The sequence below is a fragment of the Lissotriton helveticus genome, chromosome 3_1 (assembly GCF_964261635.1).
Source record: "Lissotriton helveticus chromosome 3_1, aLisHel1.1, whole genome shotgun sequence".
In the NCBI taxonomy this organism is placed as follows: Eukaryota; Metazoa; Chordata; class Amphibia; order Caudata; family Salamandridae; genus Lissotriton; species Lissotriton helveticus.
The window spans coordinates 496423752-496438262 of record NC_136061.1 but is presented as its reverse complement, the minus strand read 5'-3'; the positions used below and the strand labels follow the sequence as shown (position 1 = coordinate 496438262).

At 51.3% G+C, this 14511-nt stretch overlaps 1 protein-coding gene across 1 annotated transcript in view; it reads right to left on the bottom strand.

Moving 5' to 3' along the window:
• NAB1 (NGFI-A binding protein 1) overlaps positions 1-14511 on the bottom strand; it is a 153359-nt gene that overhangs the window by 96619 nt on the left and 42229 nt on the right. The window lies entirely within an intron of this gene.

Below are 14511 nucleotides of genomic sequence, written 5' to 3'. Positions count from 1 at the left end.
GCGTCAATAGGGCCTCCTCCTGGCGCTAGAGCCGCAGTCCCCGCACCTTCTGCGTTCACTCGCCACTGCCTGCGGCCTGCGCCCGCTATGCCCGGCCCCCCGGTCCAGGATCTCCGTGCTCTCTGCCTCACTGGCCCGGCCTCAGTAGATAAAGCCCAGCAGGGCCAAAGTCACCACTATCCGGCCGTGCTGCACCCAGCCGTTTCTCTTCATCGTTTGTCCCGCAGTGCGTCCCGCTGCCAATAGCGCCGCCCCGAAGGCCGAGAGCGGAGGCTCCACGCTCTCTCTGCTCGCCTACTGCCGTTAGCGTTCCGCAGTCACAGCCTGCCGGGTTTACAGGCCTCGATTTTCTCGGTCTCCGCAGCGGGCAGCGGACAAATTATGCCTAAATCTCGCAGCTCACAGGTCGATTGTCGGCAGACATGAGCAAGGGCAGGTCCACACTCCCCCGCCACCCCTCAGTGATCACGGGTATTCTGGGGAGCTAAGTATATACAGGATCATGCGGGGATGGAAGCGGAGTTCAGAGCTCAAGCAGCCAACTCCATCGGCTTCCAAGCCACGCCCCCTTCCGGTAGAAACCATCAGTGCAATCAGCTACCACACAACTAATAACAACTTTAAACTAAACTGTTAGGCTTAAATGTAAATATGCCTTGCAGGATGCTAGTGCATAACTACATGCACAAATACGATGTAAAATATGGGACCAAATCTAGAACTACATGTCAGCGCCATTTATAAAGCATGGGTCTAGAGCCGAGGAGCAGTTGCGCACTTCACCTACCACAATGTTATGTGTCAGTATGTGGTTGTTACAGAAGCACATATGGAAGGGCATTTACAAAAGATCGTGTAAGACAAGAGTCCAAGAGAGGAAAACAAACTTACACACATAGCAAGTGGGAAGAGAGAAAGAAAGGAAGGGCTGGACTCGGGCAAGCAGAGGGGTCTGGAAAGAGGGCCTTTGTTGAGTGTCCTCAAGGACATCCAAGTAACAGCTAGTCCCCGATGAAGGAGCAGTTCGTTATGATCGATGTATAGCAAGAGAAAGTTTGTTCTCTCGTATTTTTCTTCCTGGTCTTCAGTTTCATCAAGAATATGCTGTGCAACTGAGGTCAAACTCATTTTTTAGGTAGATAGTGCAGCTTGCTGGCATAAAAGGCATTAGCCTGAAGAAACTTTAGATCAGGGGTCTCCAACCTTTTCTGTATTGAGAGCTACTCATGTTAAATGAAACGCATTGCCAGCTACTAATATTATTAGTGCTGTATAATTAAGATTTTTTTTTATGTATCATACTTCAGCCTAGCTAAAACTTGCTCATTTAATAAACTGGGCTGTAAGAGGTAGCTGGACAGCTACAGTAGCTTACGAGCTATTGGTTGGAGACCCCTGCTTTAGATTCAAAGTACATTGAGCTCCACTGAAAAGTTCCAATGTTTCTGGTGGTGTGAAATCTGCACTCCATCTCCACTTAAACACTCCACAACGACGTGCAAGAAGAATAAGGTAGCATGCTGTGCTTATGCACAACAAAACATTCATTCAGGAGTGTGAACCTGGTTATTTAAAGAACCCCCATGTTTCTAGATAGGAAAATGAATATGCTACTTACCAGTATGCATCTGTTCTTGGCATGTAGGGCTGCTAACATTCATATCTATTGCATAGATCGCCGCCTAGTGTTGGGTCCAGATGATTGCACATTGTTGTCCTGGAAGAGTCTTCGAAGTATCACGAGATAGGTGGCTCCTCCCCTGGACTACAGTGCGCATGGGCATCGACTCCACCCCCAGATTGTTTTTAGCCATTGTGGCAGAGATGGAGTGAAATAGTGTAAAGGATGTCCATGCTAATGATTGAATGCAAGAGAGTATCTGCGGCCGCTACGGGCACCAGGGAGGAGGGTGGGCGATATGAATGTTAGCAGCCCTACATGCCAAGAACAGATGCATACTGGTAAGTAGCGTATTCAGTTTGAGGCATGTGGGCTGCTAAATTCATATCTATTGCATAGAATACATAGCAGTCCCTCCATTAACGGCGGTTGCCCGTGCCAGCCGCAGAAGTCTGAAAGAGTGTCTTGAGAACAGCCTGTCCTACAGCTGCTTGCTGCTTGGAGTGCACATCGACACAGTAATGTTTGGTAAATGTGTGCGGTGTAGACCACGTGGCTGCTCTACAAATGTCTTCCAAAGGAATGTTCCCCAGGAAGGCCATGGAGGCCCCCAACTTGCGTGTGGAGTGCGCCCTTGGGGGTATTGTTAAAGTACGTTTAGCTTTTTGATAACAGATTTGAATGCACTTAACAATCCATCTGGCTATTCCTGCTTTGGAAATAGGGTTGCCTTTGTGCTGTGCCGAGAAGGCAACAAAAAGTTGTTGTGTTTTCCGAAAGTGTTGTGTTCTGTCAATGTAGTACATCAACGCCCTCCTAACGTCCAATGTATGGAGCATTCTTTCTGCTACTGTTTGTGGGTTTTGAAAGAATGCGGGCAGGTCAATAGTTTGGTTGATATGAAACTGTGACACCACCTTTGGAAGGAATTTGGGGTTAGTGCGTAGTACTACCCTGTTTGAATAAATTTGTATGAATGGCTCCTGGATTGTGAGCGCTTGCAGCTCACTAACACGCCTGAGCGATGTAATAGCAATGAGAAAAGCCACTTTCCATGTCAGGAACTGAGTTTCGCAGGAGTGCAGTGGCTCAAAAGGTGGGCCCATCAGCCTAGTGAGGACCACATTGAGGTTCCACACTGGAGCTGGTGGTGTTCTCGGAGGAATGACTCGTTTCAGTCCCTCCAGGAAGGCTTTAATGGCAGGCACCCTGAAAACAGAGAGATGCTGCCTGTTCTGGAGATAAGCCGCTATGGCGGATAAGTGTATCCGAATGGAGGCGTACGCTAGATTGCATTTGTAAAGATGTAACAAATAGCAGATGATGTTAGGAATGGATGCATCCAGCGGGTTGATATTGTGTTCTGTACAGTAAATGACAAACCGCTTCCATTTTGCTGCATAGCAAGCTCTGGTAGTGGGCTTTCTTGCCTCCCGTATGATATCCATGCATTCAGGAGGCAGGTTGAGGTAGCCAAACTCTAGGACCTCAGGAGCCAGATCGCCAGGTTGAGCTGTTGCGGATCTGGATGCTGAATGTCGCCATGGTTCTGCGTCAAGAGGCTTGGAGAGAGATGCAGCCTTTGATGCGGTACCACGGAAAGGTCTAGAAACGTGGTGTACCATGGTTGGCGTGCCCACGTTGGAGCAACCAGGATGAGCGTCATCGAGTGTTGCTGTAGCTTTCTTGCCACCAGCGGAATGAGAGGCGCTGGGGGAAAAGCGTACGCAAATCTGCCTGACCAGTTCATCCATATCGCATTCCCTTGCGATTCCGGGTGAGGGAACCTGGCGGCAAAGCTTTGGCATTTTGCGTTTTCCCTTGTGGCAAAGAGGTCTATCTGTGGATGACCCCACCGTTGGAAGTACGGGTGTAGTACTGATGGATGTATCTTCCACTCGTGCATTTGATGGCTGTATCTGCTGAGCAGATCCGCCATCTGATTGTCCTTGCCCGGGAGGTGTTCTGCCATGAGGAAAATGTTCCTCTGAATGGCCCACTTCCACATGCTCTGAGCCAGATGAGACAGCTGTGGCAAGTGAGTACCTCCCTGTTTCTGGATGTAGTACATGGCTGTCATGTTTTCCGTCCGGATCAACACGACCTTGTTGCACAGATGTACTTTGAAGGACTTGAGCGCCATGAAGATTGCCATCAATTCCAGGTAGTTGATGTGCAACTTCTGTTGCTGAGTTGTCCACAGTCCCTGCACCGTGTAGTGGAGCACATGAGCTCCCCACCCTTGGAGAGATGCGTCCATTGTTAGGATAATCTGTGGCACAGGCTCTTGGAACGGTCGTCCCTTGCAAAGGTTGTGTGGATTCCACCAATGCAGAGAGTTGTATGCCCGACCGGTCACCAACACTAGGTCTGTCAGTTGTCCCTCAGCTTGTGTCCACTGATTTGCCAAGCATTCTTGGAGCGGACGCATATGCAACCTTGCGTGCGGGACTATGAAGATGCAGGAGGCCATCATGCCTATCAACTGCATGAACACTCTCGCTGGTAGTGAGTGTTGCGGTCTGAACCTCTGGATCAGCGACTGAATGTTGTCGATCCTGACCGGGTTTGGCTGAGCCATAGCAGTCAGGGTATTTATTGTCGCGCCCAGATACTGCCGCACATGGGCTGGTTGAAGGTGCGACTTTGGGTAGTTTAGCGAGAACCCCAGACTGTGAAGGAGGCGAATAGTGTGGGACATGTCTGCGGCGCACTTTTGTTCCGACTTTGCCTGAACGAGCCAGTCGTCTAGGTAAGGGTAGACATGTATGTTCTGTCTCCTGAGGTGCGCCGCAACTGTCGCCAGACACTTTGTAAACACTCTGGGGGCAGTGGTCACTCCGAAGGGTAGGACTTTGAACTGATAATGCCTGTTTTGGATGGTGAACCTGAGGTATTTTCTGTGGGATGGGTGGAGTGGTATGTGAAAGTAAGCATCCTTGAGGTCCAAGGTTGCTAGGAAGTCCCCTTGGTTCAGCAGGGGAAGAATCTGCTGCAGTGTAAGCATGTGAAAGTGTTCTGACAGTATATACAGGTTGAGGGGGCGTAGATCCAGAATGGGTCTGAGGGATCCGTCCTTCTTTGGGATAAGGAAGTACAGGGAATAGAACCCTGTGCCTTCCTCCTCCACCGGTACGAGCTCGATTGCGCCTTTTTGCAGCATCCACACTACTTCCTGCTGCAATAAGTGCAAGTGCTCTGCCGACATAGGACGTTGTCTTGGGGGAATGTTGGGTGGAGTGGAGGTCAACTCCAAACAATAACCGTACTGGATAAGCTGTCTTACCCACCTGTCTGTGGTGATGGATGTCCAGACTGGCAGGAACTGCTGGAGTCTCCCCCCGACAGGTGTTGGATGGTCGGGGGGGCAGTGACAGAGAGTCACTGTTTGTTGGCGGCAGAGGAACGGGAGTTGTTGTTTCCTCTGCCTCTGCCCTTGGCACTATTACCTCTGTAACCCCCTCTACCCTGCTTGGGGTATGAGGATTGTGCGCCACCTTTTGTGAATTGTGTTTGTTGACCCAAGTGTCCTCTGGTAACACCGCGTGCACCTGAGCGACGAAAAGTGCTCCCCCTGAATTGTTGAGACTGAAGCGCCCCCATGGACTTAGCTGTCTCATTGTCCTTTTTAATTTTCTCGAGGGTGGTGTCAACATCTGGGCCAAACAGTCTGTCAGGATTAACGGGCTGGTTGAGTATTGTTGTCTGAATGTCAGGTTTAAACCCTGATATGCGAAGCCATGCTTGGCGCCTTAACATGACGCTAGTGTTAATCGCCCTAGCCGCTGTATCAGCCACATCAAGTGCACACTTTATTGCAGCGTTTGAAATGAGCTCTCCCTCTTGTATGAGCATTTCTGCTGCCTCCTTAAACTCATCAGGTAGGTGTTGAAGGAGCTGTTCTAGGGTGTCGTAATGCGCCCTATCATATCGTGCCAATAGTGCCTGTGTGTTTGATATACGCCAGATATTGGCAGCCTGCGCAGCCACCCTTTTGCCCGATGCCTCAAGCACTTTCGACTCCTTGTCTGGGGGAGGAGCTTCACCCGTTGTCTGGGAGTTCGCCCTTTTGCGGGCATTGGCGACCACCAACGAGTCCAGAGGCAACTGTCCCCGAATATATGCAGGGTCCGCAGGTGCTGGTCTGTATTTCTTTTCGATAAGTGGGTTCACCACTCTCGCCCTGGTAGGTTCCTTAAAGATCTCTGGGGCATGCTTAAGGAAACCTTTTAGCATAGGAAGTGTTTTAACTGTTCTTTCTGAGACAGAGAAAGTGTCAAACAAAAAATCTTCTTCCACCGGGTCAGCATGCATGTCCACATCATGATTCGCAGCTGCCCGCTCTATCAAGGCATTAAATGCATCCTCAGTTGGGGATGTACGTGCACCAAAACCCTGTGGGTCCTGTACCACCTGATGGCCTCCCTGGTCACCAGTGTCGTCATATGAGTCCTGTTGTACATCAGGGTCATTGTCAGCTGGGAAATTGTACTGGTCATCCTGGTTATCGTCCTCTCCCCCTGACTGGTTGGGGGAAGGTGATGGACTCCTCCTTGGTGGATGCTGAATAGGTTCAACAAGGGCAGGAACGTCCTGTGCCGGCCTTTTCTTTTTCAGTGGAATGACATAGGATTCCAATGGTTGGGAAGTGATCTTTCGTTTATAGAGGGTCAATTTCCCGGTTTCGGCATCGATGTAATGCTCAGAGTGTTCTTCTGAGGCTTGGTGTCGATCCAATCGGCCACTTTGTGTCGAAGGTTCTGACGTTTTAGCGATCTTCGGCACCGATTTGGTTGCAAATGCCTTCGGTGCCACCTTCGGCGGCAGAGTGTAGAGAAGCTTGGTTGAAGTCTTCGCAGGTGCGTCCACTGGTTTCGGAGCCGACGGCGTGTGAGTTGTCGACGACGAAGCCTTCTCCCGAATACGTTTGAGGGAGTCAGCGACCTGCTTTGTGAATGAAGCGGAGGGTTTGGTAACCGATGCCCCATGTCCGCCACTATCGGAGGACCTCGGTGTCGACGAGGTGGCCGCCGACGATTCGTCGGCTGCAACGGTCCGTGCCTCCGTTGTAGGCTTAGGCGCCGATGCCGTTGCTTTAGATTTGGTGTCTTTGTGCCGATGCGTAGTGCCTCCGGACTTCGGGTCGTGGTCCTGTGCTGACTTCGCTTCGACCGGTCGTTTGCCTGTCGGCGCCGCAGTCGCGTCCGAAGGTGTTTCGACAGCTTTAGTGGACTGTGCCGGCGTAACCGTGCTCGACACGTGATGGACGACCTTCTTCGAGGACGGGTCCTTGGCCACTTTCTGCGGCGCTGTCGACTCGACAGCCTTCTTCGACTTCGGAGGGCCGGAGGGCGACGGAGTCGATGAGGGAGCAGGCTTGGTCATTTTTGATGGGACGTCGGCCATTTTAGGTGTCGTCGAATCCGAAGGTTTCGGTTTCGTTTTCGATGGGACGTCGGCCATCTTTGGTGCCGTCGATTCCGAAGTTTTTGGTTTCGGTTTCGATACGCGCAATGGCGTCTCCGCTGGTGTGTCCGTGGCCGGGCCAGAAGGCGGGGCCGGGGATAGCGGTTCAGGGTCGTGGGTAAGGCCGAGTGGCGATCCCGTGACCTGTGGCTGAATCATGTAACTTTCGGGGCATAGCTCTTCCTCCGAGCTATCTTCCGCGGCCCCATAAACTTCTTCGTCGTCCCCTACCTCCTCGACGTATTCAAGGTCTTGGCTCTGTCCTTCGACGTGTTCTTCAGGGTCGGCCTCGACCTCCGTCGACGGTGGTGAAATCTGAAGATGATGGCCTCGGCCGTCTTCTGCGGGGTCGTCGAATATGTCGTCGGGTGCCGGAGCCGCTCGCCGGGCCTCGAGGCGCGCCGAAGCTTGAGCGTTTTCTTTGACCTGAACTTTGAGCAGGCCATGCAGTTGTCCTCGTTGCGGTCCGGCGAGAGGCATTTGTTACAGACTGGATGCACGTCGATATGTAGGTATTTGGACCCACAGACGGGGCAGAACTTGAACGGACTTCGTTCCATGGTAAGATCGTCGGGGTCTTGCTGCGACGAGAGGGCCTCGATGTCCGAAGAGTTACTCGACTCCGCAGAAATCCGACCCGAAGAGTCGGATGAAGCTCGAGACCGCACGCGAACAATACCGACGCAGGTACGAAGGCCTTTTGGCCTTAAAGAAGTACGTTTTTTCGATTCCGACAAGGAGACGTCGAAACCACATCCGAACCCAATGGCGGAAAAAAACAATCTGGGGATGGAGTCGATGCCCATGCGCACTGTAGTCCAGGGGATGAGCCACCTATCTCGTGATACTTCGAAGACTCTTCCAGGACAACAATGTGCAATCATCCGGACCCAACACTAGGCGGCGATCTATGCAATAGATATGAATTTAGCAGCCCACATGCCTCGAACCTGTGTGTACCTAATATTGTACCCTATACATGCATTTTGTCATTGCAGACTTCAGGACTCAGGCACCTACGTGCTCCCGTAAATGCTCTGACTAAAGTAGTCCAGCACTTTATATCTTACATATATATGTTTAATGAAGAGACCACACTGATGGAAAGCTCACCAAACAATTAAAAAGAGGTGCACCACAGCTAAAGAAGACCTAAAAGTACAGAAGCAGACTGTGCTGAGCTAGAAGTTCCACAATATTATTATCCTTGTAATCTTAAAGCAAAAATGTTTTAAAGGCCCTGCATTACATGAGAAATGTTAGAATTAAACTCTTCTTTGTAATACCTGGTATTTTCGCTTCTGAAGTAATCTGTTTATAAAATACTATTTGAGGGGGTGTTCAGGGCTCCAAGATGGCGACTGCCTCTCAGATGAGCTACAGACATTTTACCAATGCTGGGAAGTTGGTACTAATGAAGAGGGACCTGAGTCAGGAGAAGTAGCCTCCCATCCCCCACACTGAGAGCTTGGCCGGGCTCAGTCTGCTGAGGGCCGGACACAGAACACTGGAGAAATGCACCAGGTAATGTTAATGTTAAAAATGGCTTGTAAAGCGCAAGTACACTGGGTGGTTTCATGGCGCTGTAAGAAAGAAAGGCTCAGATCATTACCAAAGAGAACGTCAGTTGTAGGCTTGCGCAAAAAGCCGGTTTTGAGGGATCTTCTGAGTTTCATAAGGTCGGAGCAAGCTCAGATCTCCAGGGGGAAGGAGTTCCACAGTCTAGGGGCGAGAGTTGCAAATCTGCAGCCTCCAAGACGTTTCCGCCTGACTGTGGGGGTGGAAAGGAGCGAGAGGTGAGCAGAGCGTAAGTTCCGAGAGGGGGTGTGCCTGAGTATCATGTTGTCGATGAATTTTGGACTTTTACCTTGCAGAGATTTAAAGATTAAGCATCCCGTTTTGAATGTGCAGCGTTGAGGGATGGGGAGCCAGTGTAGTTTCCTTAACAGGGAAGTCACTGGTTGCCATCTGGATTGTCGTAGAATCAATTTAGTTGCATGATTCTGGACTATCTGCAACCGTTTGAGCAGGTAGAGAGGCATACCCAGGTAGACGGAGTTGGTGTAGTCCAAGTGTGACAAGACGGTGGCTATCACAACCTGGGTCAGGGCTTTCTGCGTGAGTAGATGGCAGATCGTTCCAATTTTTCGTACTTGGAAGAAACATTTGGAGATTACCGAGTCCACCTGAGTTTTAAGTGAGAGATCATTGTTTAATGTGACACCGAGTAATGCGGGCCCCAGTACTTGTGGTTATCACCTGTGAGTACTAGCTCAGTCTTGCCAGGATTCAACTTAAGGTGGTTTTGTTCCATCCATAGTTGAATGTGCCTCATGGTGGTCTGAAATTCGGTGATTGATCTGTATGAGTTGTTGATCGTGAAGACCAGTTGAAGGTCATCTGCATAGTTGAAGACAGTCACCTGCCTGTCTCTGAGGGACTGGATCAGTGGGAGGATGTAAAGGTTGAACAAGTGGGGGGACAGGGAGGAGCCTTGCTGAATGCCACAGGTAATTCTCCATTTGGAGGCCGAAAGATGGCTTAGACGGATGGCCTGGGACAGATCCTCAAGGAAGGAGCTTAGCCAGCTAGCGGCTGTGCCTTGGATGCCGGCTTGTCTGACACAATCAACCAGAATAGTATGGTCGACCGTGTCAAATGCGGCAGAAAGATCCTGGGGGGAGCTTCTGTCTATGCAGTTACGGAGAGTGTCCAGGACAGGTAGTATTACTGTTTCTGTCAAGTGGGCAGGCAGGAAACCCGCCTGATGAGGCTCAAAATAATTGAATTCTTCCAGGAAGTTAGACAGACATTTTGCAACGTGTGTGTCTAATACTTTCGGCAAGAAGGGGAGCAGGGAAATGGGACGGTAGTTGAGCATGCAGGTGGGGTCGGCTCCCGCTTTTTTCAGGAGAGACACCACGATGGCCTCAAACAGTACTGGGTAAAGTACGATTCTGCAGCAGACAAAGGGCGTTGCTGCTGCCCATACGGACAAGAACAGTGCTAGGTGCAGATGCTCCACAAGAAATTGAGGCCTGGAGGCTCATGGTTAAGACCTCCAGGAAAATTCTCTGGGGAGAATTCTAGTAAGTGGGAGCAGCGAAGGTACTGAGGAGCGAAGAAGAACCAACCACTACTCACTGAACATACAGCCCTGGCAACCCAGGTCTCTAGTAAAGCAGTAAGAAGAGGTGTGTGCATATTACAGAGGTAGAAGACACAGTGATGAGCACATATTGACTGGAGATGTTTCTTCAGCGATTAGCTCAACAGCTACTAGAGGCTCTCCAGCTACTCTTGAGTAGCTTCCCAATGTGTAATTCAATCTAGTAAATGAAAACATTTTGTTTGGTTGAATTAGGTATGCTTCCAAAATTGAAAATAGTTATTTAAAAGTAAAATGTGCGTATCTTCAGAACTGATAAGCTGGTGTTTGCAGAAAAAATATATATTTAGGGAGGGATTTATATGGTAATTCATGCTGCGTTGGAGAGTCTTTTACTAATATTCTTTCTTAGGTGCCAAATTATATATATCACTGCTATGAACAGGGACGGCTCCTCTACTAGGGCGGAGGAGCGTCGCCCCACTGCTTTCTCGCAGTGCATTTTATGTTTCTGCTTCTCGCACTGCAAGAAAGCAGAAGGGTTTGGTTGGGGGCCGGAGGGTGGGCGGGTCAGCTTTAGGGCAGGGAACGAGTGGTTTGCCCACTGATGAGGGAGCTGCCTGTTTGGTCCGCCCTCTGGGGGCCGCCCAAACCAGTCATGGCCATTCTATAGTTCTTCATGTAGCCTGCAATGCAGCCCCCCATAAGCCCCTTCCTGGGTGGCGTGCCGACCAATCAAAATGCTCCACTGGAGCATTGTAATAGGCTTAGGGAAGGGAAAGGAGGCTGCCTGCTTACTGAAGACGCAGGACCTGGCCGCCGAAAAGGTAGGTTTAAATATTTGTTATTATTAATTAAATTTACACCCCTTCGCGCGACTCACCCATTTCTCCCCTCTCTCGCGCGACTCACCCATTTCTCCCCTCTCTCGCGCGACTCACCCATTTCTCCCCTCCCTTGCGCGACTCACCCATTTCTTCTTCTCCCACTCCCCCCCTCGAGCGCGCGCGACTCACCCATTTCTCCCCTCCCTCGCACGAATCAACCACCATCCATCCATCCATCCATCCCTCCCTCTCTCCCTTCCCTCCCTCCTTCACTTCCCTTCCTCCCTTCCTCCCTCCCTCCCTCCTTCCCTCCCTCCTTCCTTCCTCCCCTCCCTCCCTCCCTCCCTCTCTCCTTCCTTCCTCCCCTCCCTCCTTCCTTCCTTCCCTCCCTCCCTCCCTTCTTCCCTCTCTCCCTCCCTCCCTCCCTCCCTTCCTTCCTTCCTTCCTCCCTCCTTCCTTCCCTTCCTTCCTTCCCTCCCTCCCTCCCTCCCTCACTCCCACCCTCCCTACCCCATTCTCTCCCCTCGCGCAGCTCACCCATTCTCTCCCCCCTCCCCTTGCGCGTCTCACCCATCCCCCCTCCCCTCGCGTGTCTCACCCATCCCCCTCCCCTCGCGCGTCTCACCCATCCCCCTCCTCTCGCGCGATTCACCCATCCCCCTCCCCTCGCGCGATTCACCCATCCCCCTCCCCTCGCGCGATTCACCCACCCCCCCCCCTCGCGCGACTCACCCATCCCCCCCTCGCGCGACTCACCCATCCCCCCCTCGCGCGACTCACCCATCCCCCCCTCGCGCGACTCACCCATCCCCCCCTCGCGCGACTCACCCACCCCCCCCCTCGCGCGACTCACCCATCCCCCCCCTCGCGCGACTCACCCATCCCCCCTCGCGCGACTCACCCATCCCCCCTCGCGCGACTCACCCATCCCCCCTCGCGCGACTCACCCATCCCCCTCGCGCGACTCACCCATCCCCCTCGCGCGACTCACCCATCCCCCCTCGCGCGACTCACCCATCCCCCCTCGCGCGACTCACCCATCCCCCCCTCGCGCGACTCACCCATCCCCCCCCTCGCGCGACTCACCCATCCCCCCCTCGCGCGACTCACCCATCCCCCCCCTCGCGCGACTCACCCATCCCCCCCCTCGCGCGACTCACCCATCCCCCCCCTCGCGCGACTCACCCATCCCCCCCCTCGCGCGACTCACCCATCCCCCCCCCTCGCGCGACTCACCCATCCCCCCCCCCTCGCGCGACTCACCCATCCCCCCCCTCGCGCGACTCACCCATCCCCCCCCCCCTCGCGCGACTCACCCATCCCCCCCCCTCGCGCGACTCACCCATCCCCCCCCTCGCGCGACTCACCCATCCCCCCCCCTCGCGCGACTCACCCATCCCCCCCCCTCGCGCGACTCACCCATCCCCCCACCTCACGCGACTCACCCATCCCCCCCTCGCGCGACTCACCCATCCCCCCCTCGCGCGACTCACCCATCCCCCCCCCCCTCGCGCGACTCACCCATCCCCCCCCCCTCGCGCGACTCACCCATCCCCCCCCTCGCGCAACTCACCCATTCCCCCCCCCCCCTCGCACAACTCACCCATTCTCTCCTCCCCTCGCGCGACTCACCCATTCTATCCTCCCCTCGCGCGACTCACCCATTCCCCCCCCCTCGCGTGACTCACCCAACGTGGCGCCCACAGCACCACCCAACATTGCGCCCCCCCACCATCCCCCATGTGAGACATGCCAGCCGCAACTGGCTATGAAATGTAGTGGTATTCAAAATTGAACTTGATAAAACATTTGTTTGTATATAAATTATAATATAAATGATTTTTGGTGATCTTGCCTGATGCAGTGAGATGATCACTGCTAGGAATCCTGTGTGCAATGGCCCCTAAGTGAATCTTGTCTGAAAGTCACAATTGTAACATTGACCACCAAGTTCTTCCACTTGTCGAATGGTTAATGGAGGTGATGCAAAACCATTTGCCAGGTTTAGCCCATTCTTACCCAGGAAGAGCTGCCGGGTGCCTTCAAAAGGAGCAAGCACAAGATGCCTGTGATGGAGGGAGGCGCTGGATTCCGTGAAGACCTTGACTGTCACGTGGGTGAACAGGAGAGGCTGGGATAGGGAATAAATGCCAGACGCAATAGTGGCTGAAGCGAAAAGCTTGGAACAATGAACGGTAATCGCTAGCAAAAAAGGAATGGAAAGTAGACGTGCTCTAAAGGGCACATTTTACCAGAGCTCAACCTGGGAAATTTGAGACACAGGTAAGACTAACAGTTGATAATCAAAGGGTTCATTGAGCTGGGCTTGTCAGGCTCTTTGTTGTTCCCAGCAAGGACCAGGATCCAATGGCTAATGTTAAAAGGCAAGTTGCATTCATGATGGAGAGGGTGAAGTAATCCTCCAAGTCCCCCTGTGGTCTAGGGCTAAATAGTTTTATTGATGTGAACTAAAATATTGACTTGAGATCTGGAAAGATAGTGGGACTTGTTCCATGATAGACAACCTGCAGTGAGCCCCATTGTCACGTTAGTAAGGATAACAGGGGATTATTAAGTGAAATTCGTCCCTGCTACACCTCACTGACCCACAACACACACCGATCCCTCCTCAAACATTTTCCTCTCCAAGTGGCATTTCATCTAGGCAGGAGTGGTTCATTTACTTGTTATGTTACATAAATGTTAACATGAAAAAGATACATCTTTGCTGTCAAAAGGATACTTTTCCAGTGTAACTGATTACTGAGCTGTGACTTTCTTATAATGAAAATTGCTATTTTGTGCGGTCTGAATAATGAAAAGAATGAAATTGTCAAATATATTTTAACGTTAAATGAGAATACAGCATTAATGAAAGTAAAATAACATACAGTTCAAAAGACCTGCCTATAGTAAATCTGTACACGGGCTACTGATAACCCACTTACAAACCAGAATGGTCAACAGTGTAATATATATATAATCATAGAAGTCAGTGTCAACCCAAAATTAGAACGAGACAATTACTTTGAGAAAAGAAACATCTGGCGCACCACTTGAACCTATCATGCACCACTGGGTCTAGTATATTTGGATTTTCCATTCAAGTTTAACTTCTTCCCCTTCTCCATCAAGTGGTAGAGTCAATAGTAAGGTCCACTTTAATGCTCTAAGTGGAGGGGGGTTCTGACAAGTGTTTTACTATTTGATTTAGCTAACATGCAAGACGTAGCTAGCAGAGCGGGTCACTGACAGAATATTGGAAACAAAAATATTGTATGGACAGAATATTATGCCAAAAATATTGAGGAACAAAATATCGAGAAAGTAATTGCAAATAGGTAAGTATTGATTTACTGTTCTTAATTCCACATCTATATACATTGAAGATATATATATACATCGTCAAGATACATATATGTGGAGTAATATATAGCAAAACTTTGCTTAACTATAAAAATGTATCTTCAAAATGCTTTTGTTCTTGA